This window comes from Grampus griseus (assembly GCF_964374135.1).
Source record: "Grampus griseus genome assembly, chromosome: 12".
In the NCBI taxonomy this organism is placed as follows: Eukaryota; Metazoa; Chordata; class Mammalia; order Artiodactyla; family Delphinidae; genus Grampus; species Grampus griseus.
The window spans coordinates 12,310,522-12,325,944 of NC_139006.1; the positions used below are offsets into that span (position 1 = coordinate 12,310,522).

The window sequence follows — 15,423 nt, forward strand, 5'->3', positions numbered from 1 at the left end:
ATCTGTCACTGACCCGCCCAAGGACACACAGCTAATGAGTGGGGGGCATCCAATTGTGAATCTGATCCCCTATGACAGCCCCACCCCCAGTCATGCTCTTGACCACGCTGCCCTCCTGCCTTTATTTGTTGCTTCATCACCACGTGTCATCACCGTACCTTCTCGGATGACATGGAAAAACTGAACAGGCGTGCACTCAATCACAGGACAAGATAGGACAGTGACCCCAGGTGGCGTCTTCCCAGCTTGGTTACTGAGGTTCTCAGTAGCCCTGGCCGCTTATGGAAAGTAGCGCAGTGTGTGGAAATGCCACTGGATGAACATGGGTTCGAAACCTGGCATCCTCAGACCCTTTGCAGGTGCATGGGTGCAATGCAGGGGTCCATGAGTTTAGCTGGGGAAAAAAATGACATCTCTACTTTCACTAACCTCTAGTAGCAAGGCAGCATTTTCTCCTATGAGGAATGAAGGTGACAAACCCCTGTAGCATCAGCAGTTCCTGTGACTTCAGCACACGTGCAAATCACAGAGACTTTCCTGTCACTAACAGTTGTTGCAAAGATATCAAAATATTGTCTGTGCTCCTCGCAACTTAAAAATTGCAGTAGTAGACAGACCAGCATCTAGATCTTGATACTTAAGGCATAATAAAGAAGCTCGTATAGTACCGTTTCACAAACTCGCGTTTTCATATTCTGATATCTGTATTATAGTATAATTGGTTTCCTTTGCAATCCTATGTGCTTTATTTTATGTAGCCTGATTCTGAAAAGGGGTCCCTGGCCTTCACCAAATTGCCCAAGGGACGCATCCATGGCCTATGCCTGGGAAGCTGAGGTGAGGCTCCTGTTCTTAAAAAGTATGCAGTCTAATTGGAGAATGAGACGGATACACATACCAATACTTAAGATGCAACCTTAAGTGTAAAAGAAAAGAGTAAACTCTTTGAGGGCAAGCACTGCATTTTTTAAAAAACATGCTCTTGAGGGGTGGGGTAAAATATCTATATATTCTTTTTTTGTTTTATAAATTTATTTATTTATTTATTTATGTCTGTGTTGGGTCTTCGTTTCTGTGCGAGGGCTTTCTCCAGTTGCAGTGAGCGGGGACCACTCTTCATTGCGGTGCGTGGGCCTCTCACTGTCACGGCCTCTCCCGTTGTGGAGCACAGGCTCCAGACGCGCAGACTCAGTAGTTGTGGTGCACGGGCCTAGTTGCTCCGCGGTATGTGGGATCTTCCCAGACCAGGGCTCGAACCCGTGTGCCCTGCATTGGCAGGCAGATTCCCAACCACTGCACCACCAGGGAAGCCCCCCTATATATTCTTATATCCATAGCACCCAAAACAGTGCCTGATAATCAGTTGTGATAGGTCATTAGCAAAGAGTGCCAGATGCACAAGCTCAGCCTCTCAACCTACGCCGCTTACAAGCTGAGTGATCTCGGGCCAGTGATGATGACCTTTCTGTCTTGATTTCCTCATTTGGAAGAGGGGCTTAGCAAAACCTTTTTCTCAACGTTGTTGACACAGTCCAATAAGATGAAGGGTGTGCATGTACCTAGCCTGGTTCTGGGCTCATCATAAGGGTCAGTTCAGAATGACAGCAGCCCCTGTGGCCCCCAAAGCTCTCTTCTGTTGGAGATCAACTTTGAGAAACCTGCCCAACAGGCTCCACCCCTGGGGTGGAGGTGAGTCACCCTGGAGCGTCTGCATCAGAGCTCAAGACAGATAAATCAGTTGATGTGGGTCTGTCTGTCCCTTTTGGTGCCTCTCTGATAGCCTGGACGCCCCACACACCTCCATGAAGAAAGCACTGTCTTGCCTCCATTGTCGCACGAGGAGGCAGGGTGGGGGAGGTGAGGCAGGACTGGACAGTCAAGTCCCTTGGCCTCCTGCCCCACCACACGCCCGGGTGGCATGATCCGTGATTGGAGAATGCCTACCTTATCTTGCCACTCTTATGCTCACACATTTGCTTGGAAGATGTCTGTGTCTGCAAGGGCTGGTAAGAACCTGGAACAGGCTTTGAAGGTATCCAGCCAACTGAACTTAATTAAACTGCAGTTCCAGAAGCCAATAGCATTTTCCTAAGAAAGCAATACAACTTCTAAAAGTCCCCTAACACTCCCGTGCAGCCCATTTCCTGTGCTTCAGACTATGTCATAAAACTGTCCATAGGGTGGTTTCCTTTGATGATGGATCCGGTTAGCAAGACATTTTTTTTTTAAGCCAGCCTCACTGTCTCATCTTTCTTAAGTTAGGAGCATCCAGACCCTCCCCTTACACTGCATTTGTTCTTGCTTCTCCAAGCTGAAGTCATAGGACCTTTATCTTTTCAACTTGGCTTCTCGTTTGGCCCCAGAGGCCACCATCTTGGAGAGTCATGCGCCCGCTAGCTCAAGATGAGGGCACCGTCACACCCTGGAGCCAAATTTGGTTGTATTGCTGCACGAAGTAGGATAAAGTGGTGGCTGAAGAGTGCTCCTGCTTCCAAACATACTTTTCAGCCGTTCATTCTTTAACCGTTGGGCCCTTATTATGTGCTAGGGGCCGGGGATATAACGGTGAACAAGATAGCACAGCTCCCACTTCCATGGAGCTATATTTATATGGTCAAGGGAGAGGGAGAGATAATGAGGACATAAGCAAATAAAGACATAAAACAGTTACAGATTGTTAAAAGTGCTAAGAAGACAGAAACAGATGGCTGGAGTATAGTGGAGAGATATTCTTAGATAAAGTCAAAGAAGATCTCTCGGAGGAAGTGACATTCAAGCTGAGACCTGAGGGATGAGACTGAGCCAGGCATGGGAACAGCCAGGGCAAGAATATTCCAAGGCAGCAGGAACAGCAAGTGCAAAGGCCCTGGGGTGGGAAACCTTGGCAAGAGCTAGGAATTGACAGGTCAGGGTTGCTGGAGTATAAGGAAGAGAGTTGCAAGAGGTGAGGAGAGAGAAAGGCAAGGGGCCGTGGAGACCATTGTGAGGAGTTTGGATTTTATTCAAGTTGGTTGGGGACTGAAATTCACGTGGGAGATGCTCCACATATGAATTTGTTGGATAAATGGATGATTTAGAAATATCCTTCCATTTGGAGGCTTAGGCATCAAAAGTCTTCAGCAATTGCATCCCTATCAGAATTTCCCCCAGGACTCATTTTTCTATCATTCAGTTGGTCCATTTGCATATATGCCTATAAATGAGCTCTAAAGACATGGTTATGGGAAGAAGGCATGGGTTTACCAGGGCAGCTGCACCGGCTGACTCCAAGAAGGTACCATTCTCATTGTGTTCTCTGTAAATGCATTCCTGGAGAACAGCATCGACTTGGATGAAATAGTGACTCCTAGATTTGGGCAGCACAAGGTCCTGGTCCCAGCTTGGACACTCACTAGCTGCACGACCCTGGGCAAGTTTCGTGCTCCCTCTAGGCCTCGGTTTCATGAAAGAGGATGATGCCACACCTACCTCCCGGGGTTGTTGAGAGTTTTCAAGCTAAGGCAGTGAAAGCACAGCATTTGAACTTGGTAAAGAAGGGTAACTAACTGGGGTCCTAGAATGAGCTTCAGGGATCAGTGGACCCCCTGAAATTGCATACAAAGTGTGCATCATGTGTGTACATCTGCATACAAAGGTCAGTGCATTTTTCAAAGGAGAGGTTCCAAAACTCTCTCCTCGGTTTCTCAGAGACCCGTGATCCACCATAGGGTAAATGGTATTATACACCTGGCAGTTGGGACTGCTACTGGCCCTTGAAGTTGTTCTCTTGCTCTGAGATCTAGTTAAACGTTTGCTTGTTGATGTCTTGTTTCCTCTGGAGTCTGTAAGCCGATTGGTGGCAAGCGGCTGCCTGCACTGACCCTTCCCTCCCCACCTTCCAGTCATGCTAACCCCTGACTTCCCACGGACCCACCCAGCAGCGATCCATCGGCCCAGGGCCAATCCCTCCCCACTGTGCACACAGGAGGCTCAGGTCCCAGCTGCATCAGTGACCAAGAGTGGGTGAAATGAGCTAAATCAGTGTCCTGTTCCTGAGCCAGGCATTGCCTTACTCCTCCCAGGTAGTAAGATGCCTTAACCCAGGTACACATTCTCTGCAGGCTACCCCCGAGGAGCGGTAGCTAATGGCAGGGATTTCTGGCACCAGGTTCCGCCCAGAAGCAAGATGCTCCCGTTTGTGAGAAGAGGAGATGTGAGAGCTTCCATCCCCCACAGAAGGTTGACCCTGGGTGGTTTGTATATGTCTGTGTTCCACACACATCCCACATAGTGCCCAGCACATTACAGGCACTTAACAAAAGCAATAAATAAATAATGGTCATTTCCAGCCCATCTACCCACCACACCCTCTGGGGATCTTAATGCAGTACCCTCACTTCTCATCTAGCCGATTCCTAACTGGTTCCCCCACCTCTTCCTGAGAAGTAATACAGTTAATGATACTTTGTGTAGATGATGCATCTTTCTTCTCAAGAACTCCAAACACTTGACTGTTATTAGCTCTTCATCCTCATTTCTGAGTTAGGTTTAAAAGGCAGGGGTGGGGCTTCCCTGGTGGTGCAGTGGTTGAGAGTCCGCCTGCTGATGCAGGGGACACGGGTTCGTGCCCCGGTCCGGGAAGATCCCACATGCCACGGAGCGGCTGGTCCCGTGAGCTGTGGCCGCTGAGCCTGCGCGTCCGGAGCCTGTGCCCCGCAATGGGAGAGGCCAAAACAGTGAGAGGCCTGCGTACCGCCAAAAATAAATAAATAAAATAAAAGGCAGGGGTGGGATATTCTACCCACCCCTGTGCCCTCCCACCAAATCGATGTTATTTCAAGGAACTGAGGCCTAGGACAGGAACTTTGCCCAGATCTGAAAGTCACAGGCAGGGGGACCTAGGGGGAACCTGCCCCCCAGGTCCCCATCCCCGAATTTGATCTAAGACTCCCAAAATCTTTTTTGCCTGGAAGCAAAGAAGATCTTTCTAATTCTGCTAACGTCCCTAATATTCTCTCAGTTCCTGAAGTTTGAGAAAACCCCTTGCTTAGGAAGATCCCCACAGGGAAGAAAAGGTCCCGCACAGGGTGATGCAGCCAGACACTGAACCAGGTCGCTGCTGCCATGTGGACCACCTCGAATTGAGATGAAGTCCCTCCAACACACCCCAGAGAGTGTGAGTTAGAGATCCTCAGTGGGCTTGGATCTCCACGGTAAGCACCTCCCTCCACTTCCAGAACAAAGCCCACAGTGCTGAGAGGCTATACCATGGGAAGCAGCATGGCTCAGGGAAACTGAGAGGCCTGCTCCTGGCTCTAATTATCTGAATCACCCAAGGAGAGAATGAGTCGGAAGTTTCCAGACCTCGGTTGCTTCATCAGTTAAATGGGTCTAATGTTAGCCATCCTGTGTGCCTCATCAGGAGGTTGGCAGCGCAAAGCCAGACAGATGTGAAAGTGCTTTGAGAAAACTAGACATTCTGTTGAGATGCTGCTGCCGTGGACATCAGGACAGATGCAGTCTGTTCTCTGAGGATCACCTACAGATTTTTGGAGCCAGAGGGGAACTTGAGGCTCACCAGCCTGTCCTTTCTCCAGAAGAGACCAAAGATGGGGAGTGAGTGTAGTAACGTGAAAACTGCCCCCCTGCCACAAAGGTAGTCCCATCAGATCCCTGGAACCTCTGAATGTGATCTTATTTGGAAAAAAGTCTTTGCAGATGTGATTAAGTTAATGATCTTGAGATGAGATAATCCTGGATCATCCAGGTAGGCCCTAAATGTTATCACATGTACCTTTATAAATTAGACATGCAGAGAGAAGAGAAGGCCTTGTGACCATGGAGGCAGAGATAAGAGTGATGCGGCCACAAGCCAAGAAATACCTGGAGCCACCAGAAGCTGGAAGAATCAGGAAGGATCCTCCTCTGGAGCCTTGGGAGGGAGGGAGGACATGGCCCTGCTGACACGCTGATTTTGGACTTACAGCCTCCAGAAGTGTGAGAGAATAAATTTCTGTTGTTTTAAGCCACCCAAGTTTGTGGAAGTTTTTGACAGCAGCCCTGGGAAACTAATACATGAGGTGGGCAAACTCCCACCTTTTATTGATGGTAGAACCGGGTGTCCTGGCTCTGCATCCAGCATGTGTCATGTCACATCCCTCCTGGCCTCTCTGAGAGGTGAGGAATGAAGCCGTACGTTACCCAGAGGGCCATCTCCAAAGCTCAGGGTCAAGGGAAGAGAGCAACAGCCGCCGAGACCAGCTCCTTTTGGTGGCACAGAAAGAGGGCAGAAGGAGGCCACTGCACATGCAGAAAATGCATCTCATGAACCAGCTGATGCTGGAACCCACAGAATACCCCCGAGACCAAGCCGGCTGACTAGCAGTGTCCTCTGCAAGAAGAGGAATAGGTCTTAGCTACAAACTAGATGCCTGGAGATGCAGAACTCTGTGTCCTCCGTGCCCTGACCTGGATCCCGTGCTCCTGGGCCTCCCAGCGCAGCGCAGAGCTCCACGTGTTTTTGGAGGATGGGTACTTGGATCTGATTTTTGGTGTGTCAGAGGGACAGTGGTTTGTGTTTAGTTCTTGCCTGCCATCTGGCAAGGAAGGCCCTCAGCGCTGAGTGAGTCTTCTCCCCATGAGAATATTCTCATGTTCAGAGAACTCCAAAGATTAATTTCTGACCCGGAGCAGATTTTCACAGCACTGACAGAAACCAGCGCCTTGACTTCTAGTTTCCCAGTTAGCCAATCACTGATGAGGGAAATTCCTGCTTAACTTATGGCATTTTCTGGTTCTAGTTCCCAGGGTTTCACAGAGGAGTGGCCACAGTGGGATCGGGGAGCAGAGCAGGCTTTGGATGGAAGGAGTCTTTCTTTTTTGGAGTCTTAGCTGAGCACTGATGACACCTCACATTGTCGGGGCCGCACTAGGGGCTTCCCCTCGCTGATGGGGACTGACACCCATCAGTCCCCAGCTTTCTGCAGGGTGTGCCGGCTGTGTGCCATTCTGGGGTCCACACTGAAGCATGAGGGGTCTGTCTACCCCAGGGGCTCTGAACCAAGGCACGATCAACCTCTGGGACCGGGCATTCTTTGCGACCCCATTCTGTGGGGCATTCTTTGGGACCCCGTTCTGTGTATTGTAGGGCATTTAGCAGTGTCCTTGGCCAGCGGCACCCTCCACCCTGTCGTGACAACCAGAAATGACTCGAGACATTGCCCACATATCCCTGAAGGGCAAAATCACCCCCCTTTGAGACCCACTGGTCTGTGCACACCTGGTTTCCCTTTCTCCTGGTGACAGAAGCTTCCTCTGTGCGGCGTCACCCCCATGATATCTCAAAGTTCACTGTCCTGTTACACCACTGCTTGTTTCCCCTCTATTGGATGGGAGGTAAAAATAATCGTAACAACAATTTATTGTATGCTGATTTTAAATCAGTCACCTCATTTAAATCCTTGTTAGCAACTCTATAAAATTATTCCATTGTAAAATGTTATGAGTAACCAGGAATAATGTATTACAAGACGAGGAGCCCAAGGCAGAAAAAGTCAGTGAACTTGGTCAAGGTCACACAGCTTTTAAGGAACTGAGCCAGGATTCAAACTCAGGCAGCTGAACTCTTAAGCACCATTCTATACTACAACTTCAGTCATACGAAATGTTTGGGATGTGCTTTCGAATTTTTAACTTTGTAAGTTGTCATTTATACAATTGGATACGAGATGGCATGGCAGGTAGCAATATGGTATTATTATTATCCCCATTTTTCAGATGAGGAAACTGAGGCTTGTCCAAGGCACGTGGTGTTTCAAACACAGTCCAAGGACCTGAATCCTGGTTTCCTGTCATAGAACTCAAGCTTTTCCTTCTATGCGAGGCTGCATCTGAATAGGAACTTTAGTGAGAGGGGCTGAAGGTGTAAACATTCCTTCAGGTATTCTGGCTGTTAACTGTCAAGCCAGGGAATTGAAAACAGGAAGCTCTGCTTTTCCATAGCAATCCTGGAACCCCAGATGAATACCACACACGGGTAGTTGGGTGCCTGTGTGCATTCTGCACATTTAACAAGAGGTATAGCAGGTGAATTTGTCTTGCACCCCCCAGACCCTGGAGACAGCTGCTCCTTTCAAGGGCTGCTGGGCACTGCTGGGAGGTGACAGTGGCCATAGCTGGTCAACTGCAGTTGCTTCCTGGACAGAAAAGCCACCCTTGTTGGTATCCGCCCCTACCACAATCCACTCCCCACGTATCCAGTGTCTCGCTGAACAGCCTGTGTAGGTGTTGTGTTGTTTTACTGGAATGGCAGTCCTGTGGGGGTGGTTATTATCATTCATGTTTTGCTGGTTAGAAGACTGAGGATTGGAGAGTTTCAGGGACTCAGTCAGGATCACACAGCCAGTAGGCGGTAGAGCCAAGGTAGCATGCTGGGCCCCTGGCTTGTCTTCATCTGCTGCCCCCTCTGGTGCCCAGGCCTTCAGGCTTGTCAGGTTTTGAGCACAGAGTGCTAGAGCGGAAACGTGGGGCGCTCAGGGACAGGCCTGCATCCTAAAGATGACCAGTCTCCTTGCTATGGGAGTTCTGTCTGGATTGTTCGCTCATTCAACACGTAGTAGTCCTTGAGGGCCTACTATGTGCCTGGTGTAGTGCACAGAGGTGAATGAGTAGATAAGCAGTGGGGTGAATGGTGACCCAACCCCCCCCACACAAGAGGTATGTCCACCTCTGAATCCCCATACCTGTGAATGTGACCTTTTTTAGAAATAAGGTCTTTGCAGATGTAATTAAGTTACAGATCTCAAGATAAGATCATCCTGGATCCCTCAATCCAATGACAAGTGTCCTCATAAGAGAAAGACAAAGAGAAATTTGAGACATCCACGTGAGGACAGAGGCAGACACTGGAGAGATGCAGCCACAAGCCAAGGAACGCCCGGAGCGTGAGACGTTGGAAGAGACCATGAAACATCCTCCCCAGGAGGTTTTGGAGGGAGCGTGGCCCCGCCAACACCTTGATTTGGGAGCTCTTGCCTCCAGAACTGTGAGAGAATCAATTTCTGTTGTTCTAAGTCAGTGATTACCAGTTTGTGGTCACTTTTTATGGCTGCCCCAGGAAAAGAATATATCCTGAAAGGGGATAATTTTGAGAATGAAGGGAAAAAAAGAAGTCTTGGTTGCAAGATGACCCAGGTAGCACATACTAAAATTCACTGGACCAGACCCTCTCATGCCCTGTCAGAACAACCAGGCAAGTTCTTCGTGGAAAGTCGCTAAAACAAATGCAGTGGAATCCTCCACCCCCGAACTTCCAGCTGGTAAAAGACAGCAGCCGACAAGTCATCAGGGTAATTAGACAGAGAAAGGAAGTCAAGTTGCTCCAGGCACCTTCACGGGAAGGGTGTCATCAGCCCCAGGTTTATTCATTAATGTCCAAGAATGCCTCCATCCCTCCCTCTCCCACAAACGGAACGTGTGTGTGCGCGCGCGTGCACACGCTCTGTGGGAGGCCCTGTGCCAGGCTCTGAAGAGGGTACCACACAGCCCCATCCCCATCCCCATGGGGCTCAGAATCTGGTGGGAAAGCAGTGATGTCAGCCCCTCTGCTTAGAGGCAGCGCTGACATTCACTGGGATGTACTGATACAGCAACGCTGTTTGTTGAAATGGTGGAACACTTCTGTCTGGAGCAGTTGGTAATGAGCTGTTGATCTGAACCCCTAAGTGCCACCTGCCACCTCGGCTGTGCCAGCCCCTCTCCTTGCAGGTCCCCATAGACCTCTTCACCATCCAGCAATAGGGGGAGAATGGTACCTCGGTACAGTGGACCCCTCCAGGATCCTGCTTCTGTGCTACAACCAGGATCTGTTCTGACTGGTCCCTGCTGTCCTGAGTGTCACATATTTTGACTATCTTTGCTGACTAGACCTCAGTGCCAAGAGAATAAAAGGCTGGCTTTGAACCTGTGTATCTCAGCTATTTAATCCCAGTTAGTCATCTTGAAACTGCATGCCTTAGGTGCACGGAAGACAAGCGAGGGTGAACCAGTCTGTGTACATCATTCTTCCATGCCTGGAAAGTAGCCTCAGAGATATCACCTGTTCCCACAAAAGCACTGAAAAGATTCTGGGGAGAGCTCTGGAACACATACCAGTGAACAGATTGGTCAGACCCATGCCTGCAAGTTACCAAGGTCAAAGAAAGATCAGAAGCCAAGTCCAGGCTGTGGAGCCCACTGTCTGTGGGCCCTGCTGAAAGTCAAGGGTCTGGAGCCAGCAGGCAAGAAGACAAAGCCAGATCCAGGGTTTAGGTAGAGGAAGTTCCAGATGGACCAGAGGTTATCAACTCAAATACTCCCAGGAGCCGGGCAGCTAAAGCAGCTGCCCCCAGCCTAATAGTGGGACAGCCTTAACACACTTCCAAAAGCCATTTCTATAATTCTTATAGCATCAAAAAAGAGTATTTTTTCGGGCTTCCCTTGTGGCGCAGTGGTTGAGAGTCCGCCTGCCGATGCAGGGGACGCGGGTTCGTGCCCCGGTCCGGGAAGATCCCACATGCCGCGGAGCGGCTGGGCCCGTGAGCCATGGTCGCTGAGCCTGCGCGTCCGGAGCCTGTGCTCCACAACGGGAGAGGCCACAACAGTGAGAGGCCCGCGTACAGCAAAAAAAAAAAAAAAAAAAGTATTTTTGTGGTGGGAGGGCTACTGGCCCAGGGTTATGTCAGGAGATTGGCTGCAGGTGCCATAGAAGGAGTGCATTTCTATCCTTTTTTATTTTTCTCCATGAGGCCAAGGGGCCAAACATGAAAGTTTCCAGGGTCCTTCCGTGTGCTTTTTGAGAATTGGAGTTGGACAAGCCCCTTCCCCCTGGTCATCAGCATTGTTGCTATTATACAGGGATGAGGATGTTTGGTCCATGAAAGGACAGAGTTTTCCAGGAGTTGGCAGAAACCAAAGATGGAATGGACTTATATCACTTAACCATTAATTCATTCTGCAAATATTTTTGCAAACCCATTATGTGCAGAGCCTTTAGGGGCTGAGATAGGGAACAAGTCAGAAGTCATCTCTGCCCTTCTGGCACTTTCAGTCAGTTGAGCACCTACTATGTGCCAGGCCCCTTACAAAAATAACGTGAAATAATCCCCACTACCCACACTCATTGAGGGCTTATGCTGCCAGGGACAATCAAGTTCAAGTATATACTTCCACTAATAATTGCAGGGACACGAATTATCTCTTGTCACTTGGCATGTACGTGCTGCGTGCTTTGTGAGCATTCTTGGGGTTAAACCTCCAGCAACATCTCCAGGCTGAACACTACCAGTACCCCCATCATCCAGATGAGTATACAGAGGCACAGAGAGGCTGTGACTTCTTCCAGCTAGTAAGTGGCAGAGGGGTTTGAACTTGCCAGATTCTAGAACAGACGCTCTTAATTATGCTGCCTCCCTTTTAATTCTCAAAACACCCCTATAGATAGTCATTCTTAGCCCCATTTTGCAGATAAACCTGAGGCTCTGAGAGGTTTTTATTGTGTCTGCTGCTGGGGGCTGGGGCTATTGGCTGAAAAAGTTAAAAGGGCACCAAAAAAGTCACTGATCAAGATGATATTATTTTAATGGAATTTTTTTAAACTCAAAATGAGTGCCAAAAACTCCACAATGAACAAAACATCAGAATTTTAAAGAAAGATTCCACCCTGAACTCGCAGGACCTCGTTTGACAACACCCTAACCCCAGTCCTGTCTTTATTTAAAATTTTCATAATTTGTTCATCATTGATTTTCTAGCATTACTTTTCTTAAAAATATTGTTTTAAAATATTAATCTTGATTACTGAGTTTTGGCCGGCACTTAAATTGTGTACCTAGACGGGGACCTGGAGTTCGGCTTCTCACAGTTGCCTTTTATTGAGCGCTCACTCTGGCGCTATAATCGTGCTTTGCCTGGGTCCCATTTTATCCTCTCAACCATCTTAGGTAGGCAAGCATCATCGCGCCTGTTTTACAGATGAGGCTACTTCGGACCAGAGAGGTCCAGAGCTCTGATTAAGGTCACACAGCGGAGGGGCGGAAACTTGAACCCAGCCAGGTTTCCTCGAGAGTGGGAGTGAGCTCCCGGTACTGGGAACAGCCCAGGCACAGGCAGAGAACTGAGGATCGCCCGGCGTGTAGGGAATTCCTGCTGGGCGTGGGAGGCGGGACTTGATGACCTCCGAGTTCCCAACAACGCCCAGTTCCAGCTTTCTACGATCCCATTGTTTCCGAAGAAACGGTCCCGTAGCTCGGTGGCGGCGCGGGGCTTGGGCCTCTGCCTCGGCCTGGATAACCGGGGTGGGGGACGCAGAGTCCCCGGCGCATCAGCGGACGGAGGGTCGGGCGCGGCCCCGGGGAAGGGGGTCACAGCCCGCCGGGCGTGCGGAGCCCCGATCCTTACCGCGCCGGAGCAACCCTGGGAGGGCGAGGCATTGCGATGCAAGAAAGCTCTTGGTAATAAGCAGAATTGTGTTTTAATGGGGTTCGCAGAGATAGAACAGAAATCAAATTAGGGCCTAATTGGCACGCACGCGGCAGTGAGAGCGGCGGCGGCGCGGCGGTCCCGCTGGGGCTGAGCAGCGCAGCAGCCCTGGGGACGCGGCGTCCCGCCGGCGGGAGGCCCCAGGATCGCGGGGACCCCTCTACCGGCGGCGCCCCTTCTCCCGCCCGTGCAGCCCGCGCGCCCGCCCCGCCCCCGGAGGACCCTGGCATGGCCTGGGAATGCGCAAATACCGGCCGGCTGCGGGGCAGGGGACCTGGCGCTGGGGCAGCTACACTCAGCACCCACCCCTGACGTTGACCCGGCTCCTAGAAAATGCCTGAGCGGCTGAGCAGCGTCCACGGCTGGCCTTTTCGTTTGTGTTGATGGAAAAAATAAAAGGGTGTGGGGGGATGGCCGTGGGGAAAGGACAGGAGAGGGAAAAGATTTATCAGCAAAAGAAACCGAGAACCCAGCGCGTAATTATCAATAGTAGTCGTAATATGAGTGATATTGGGCGCTGACCCTGGGCCAGGTCCTCTGCCGGCACGTTTTGCTGTTTTACATCGTGACTTCTGTGAGGTTTGGTAATCCTCTTTCTCTCCATTATACCCACGAGGAATCGGAAGCACAGAGGGGTTTAGTTGCTTACTCAGGGTTATCAATGAGGACACCTTGTAACTGACCCTCCATCCCAAGACAGGGCGGCTACGGAGGCTATGCTTGTATCTGTTTCTGCCACGAACAGTACATGTAGTTAAATTTCTTTTTTTATCTATCTTTAAAACACTTACAAGATTCTCCTTAGACTGATGATGTGTTGGTTTTGTAAGATGACATTTCTTTTTAAGGTTTTTCAATTTGGGTTTTCACTATATCTGAGGAATTTTATTTTATATCTGCCGTATTTCCCTGTAGTGTCCTTGGAAGTCTTAACTCTCTTCAGGCCCTGTAGGTCTGTGCCAAAGAGCACTCCTAGTGTTTGGGGGATAGAAACCAAGAGAAGCAAAGAGAGATCCCAGCAGTTCCACAGGTGAGCAGAGCAACGGTGGAATGAATAACTTTAGGGAAATACCAATAGCAACTCTCCCTCCTCAAGCATCCTCTGTATAGTATGTCCATTCCTCAAAAAATTCTTGAAGGGAGGCACTTTAATCCTCATTTTTAAATGCGGAAACAGGTTCAGAGAAGTACAGTGACTTACCCAAGGACACGCAGTGAGTCCATGGTAGAACTGTCCCAGAACTGTCTGACCCCAGATCTCACGGTCTTTAGATCATCTGTTCCAAAAGCACCAAGAATTGGTGTGCTGTGCCCTTCTAGCAGTTGGGAGGTGGATGATTTGCTTCCCTCCACGCCATGAAGCCTTTGCCAGATTGTTTTTAATTTTTTTATTTTTTTTTTTTGGACCAGATTGGGGGAAACTTAGAGCACCCAGTACTGACCTTTTTTCAAGCCTGGGCTGGAGCCTTAATCTGCCTCCAAGGGGATCAAACATTTCTTGGTGGCAGGTGATTGAGAACATTCTAGGACAGCATTTTCCAAAGTATATTGTATGAAACATGTCCAGAATTGTTCATGAAACAACAGGCTCTGTGATCAAATGATCTGGGGAAATTTAGGGTTGAGCAAAGTTCAACCTGCTTCTTTACTGCAGGACTTTTCAGAGCCTTTAACACACTCAGGCACGCGATCTCCAAGAGGGTCCATTGTAAGAAGCATTTTCCAAATCGTGGACGCTCTTTTTCACAGAGTATTGTGCAGGACTGGGGCTCCACAGAACCTACTCTGGGAAACATGACCTAGTGTGTTCTGGAACTCACGCCTTTAGAATTCTGTCCCTGATTGGGGGTAGAGCTTGCCCTCTTAGTTGCTACCTACTGTCTCCTTTTGTTAGGAGAGATGTTTTAAAGTCTCACTCAGAAAAGTGTTCACAGTTGAACAAGGAGCCCCAACTGTATATTTCCCCAAAGTGTTGCCAATCACACTCCCCAATCAAAAATATTTATTGGGCCCTTATGCCTGCCCAGGGCAGTAAGGGGCTCTGAAGACTTAAAAGTAAATGAAATTAACTAGGTGATGTATGTAGCACGTTTAGCCTGAGGAATGGTGGAGTTAGTATCGGAATTTCTGTTATCTGCACTGCTGTTAGACCTGGTCCCTGCCGTTGTAGAGCTCAGAGACTGGGTGGATAATTAAAACACATGCACTCAACATGATAAAACAGCTTGGCACATCTGTGACAAAGGCCAATTGCAAATATTTTGGAAGCATAGCTATTCTATTCCCCAAGCACATTAAAAAATCTTTATTAGATTTTTAGTTATAAAATTAATACAATGTCTTTTGGAAAAAAATAAACACTTTAGAAAGAAGAAAATGAAAAGCAAAAGGTTCCTGTTCATGCTCTCTACTCTGCCACCCCTAACTCCCTAGAAGTGATCACTGTAAATGCACTGTATACCATTCCAGACTTTTCTGTGCATGAAACAAACATGTAAATATGGAGTTTTCTTTTTACAAAAAAAGGGGGTCATAAGACACTGCTTGTAACCTACTTTTTCCCACTTCGCTATACATTGTAGACCTTTCTAACACAACAAGATCAACCTCCCTCCACTCCCAGCCATTCCCAAGACCCAAGACACCCCTTGCGTGCCTCACTTTGTGAACCCCTGAGGAGGGAAAAGCCATAAAAGTCCACTCATTTGTTGGACATCTACTGAATGCCATACGCATGTGTGCTAGGGGATTGGGAAAGGTGGAAAAGTATTTAAATGGAGGGAACACCATATGCAAAGGTGTGCAGGTGGGAAGTCGGGTGAGTGGTGCCAGGTGTGGGAGATGTGTCTCTCCCTTTTCAGTGCCCAAGGCCATCCCATTCTATGCATGAACCGTGATTTACTTGCCCAGTCCCATGCATTTTAAAAT

At 49.0% G+C, this 15,423-nt stretch overlaps 1 protein-coding gene across 9 annotated transcripts in view; it reads left to right on the top strand.

The window, feature by feature from the left end:
• The window catches only part of SPRING1 (SREBF pathway regulator in golgi 1), a 258,918-nt gene that overhangs the window by 159,850 nt on the left and 83,645 nt on the right, over positions 1-15,423 (top strand). Inside the window, exon 7 of one of the 9 annotated variants that reach the window (XM_082668358.1) lies at positions 5,787-5,939. The exons of 6 other annotated variants lie outside the window; for them this stretch is intronic. The gene's annotated coding sequence lies outside the window, so the exon portion shown is untranslated. Of the gene's footprint in view, positions 1-758; positions 781-5,786; positions 5,940-15,423 lie in introns of those variants that run through there. 2 more of the 9 variants (XM_082668351.1, XM_082668359.1) reach the window with 2 other exon arrangements.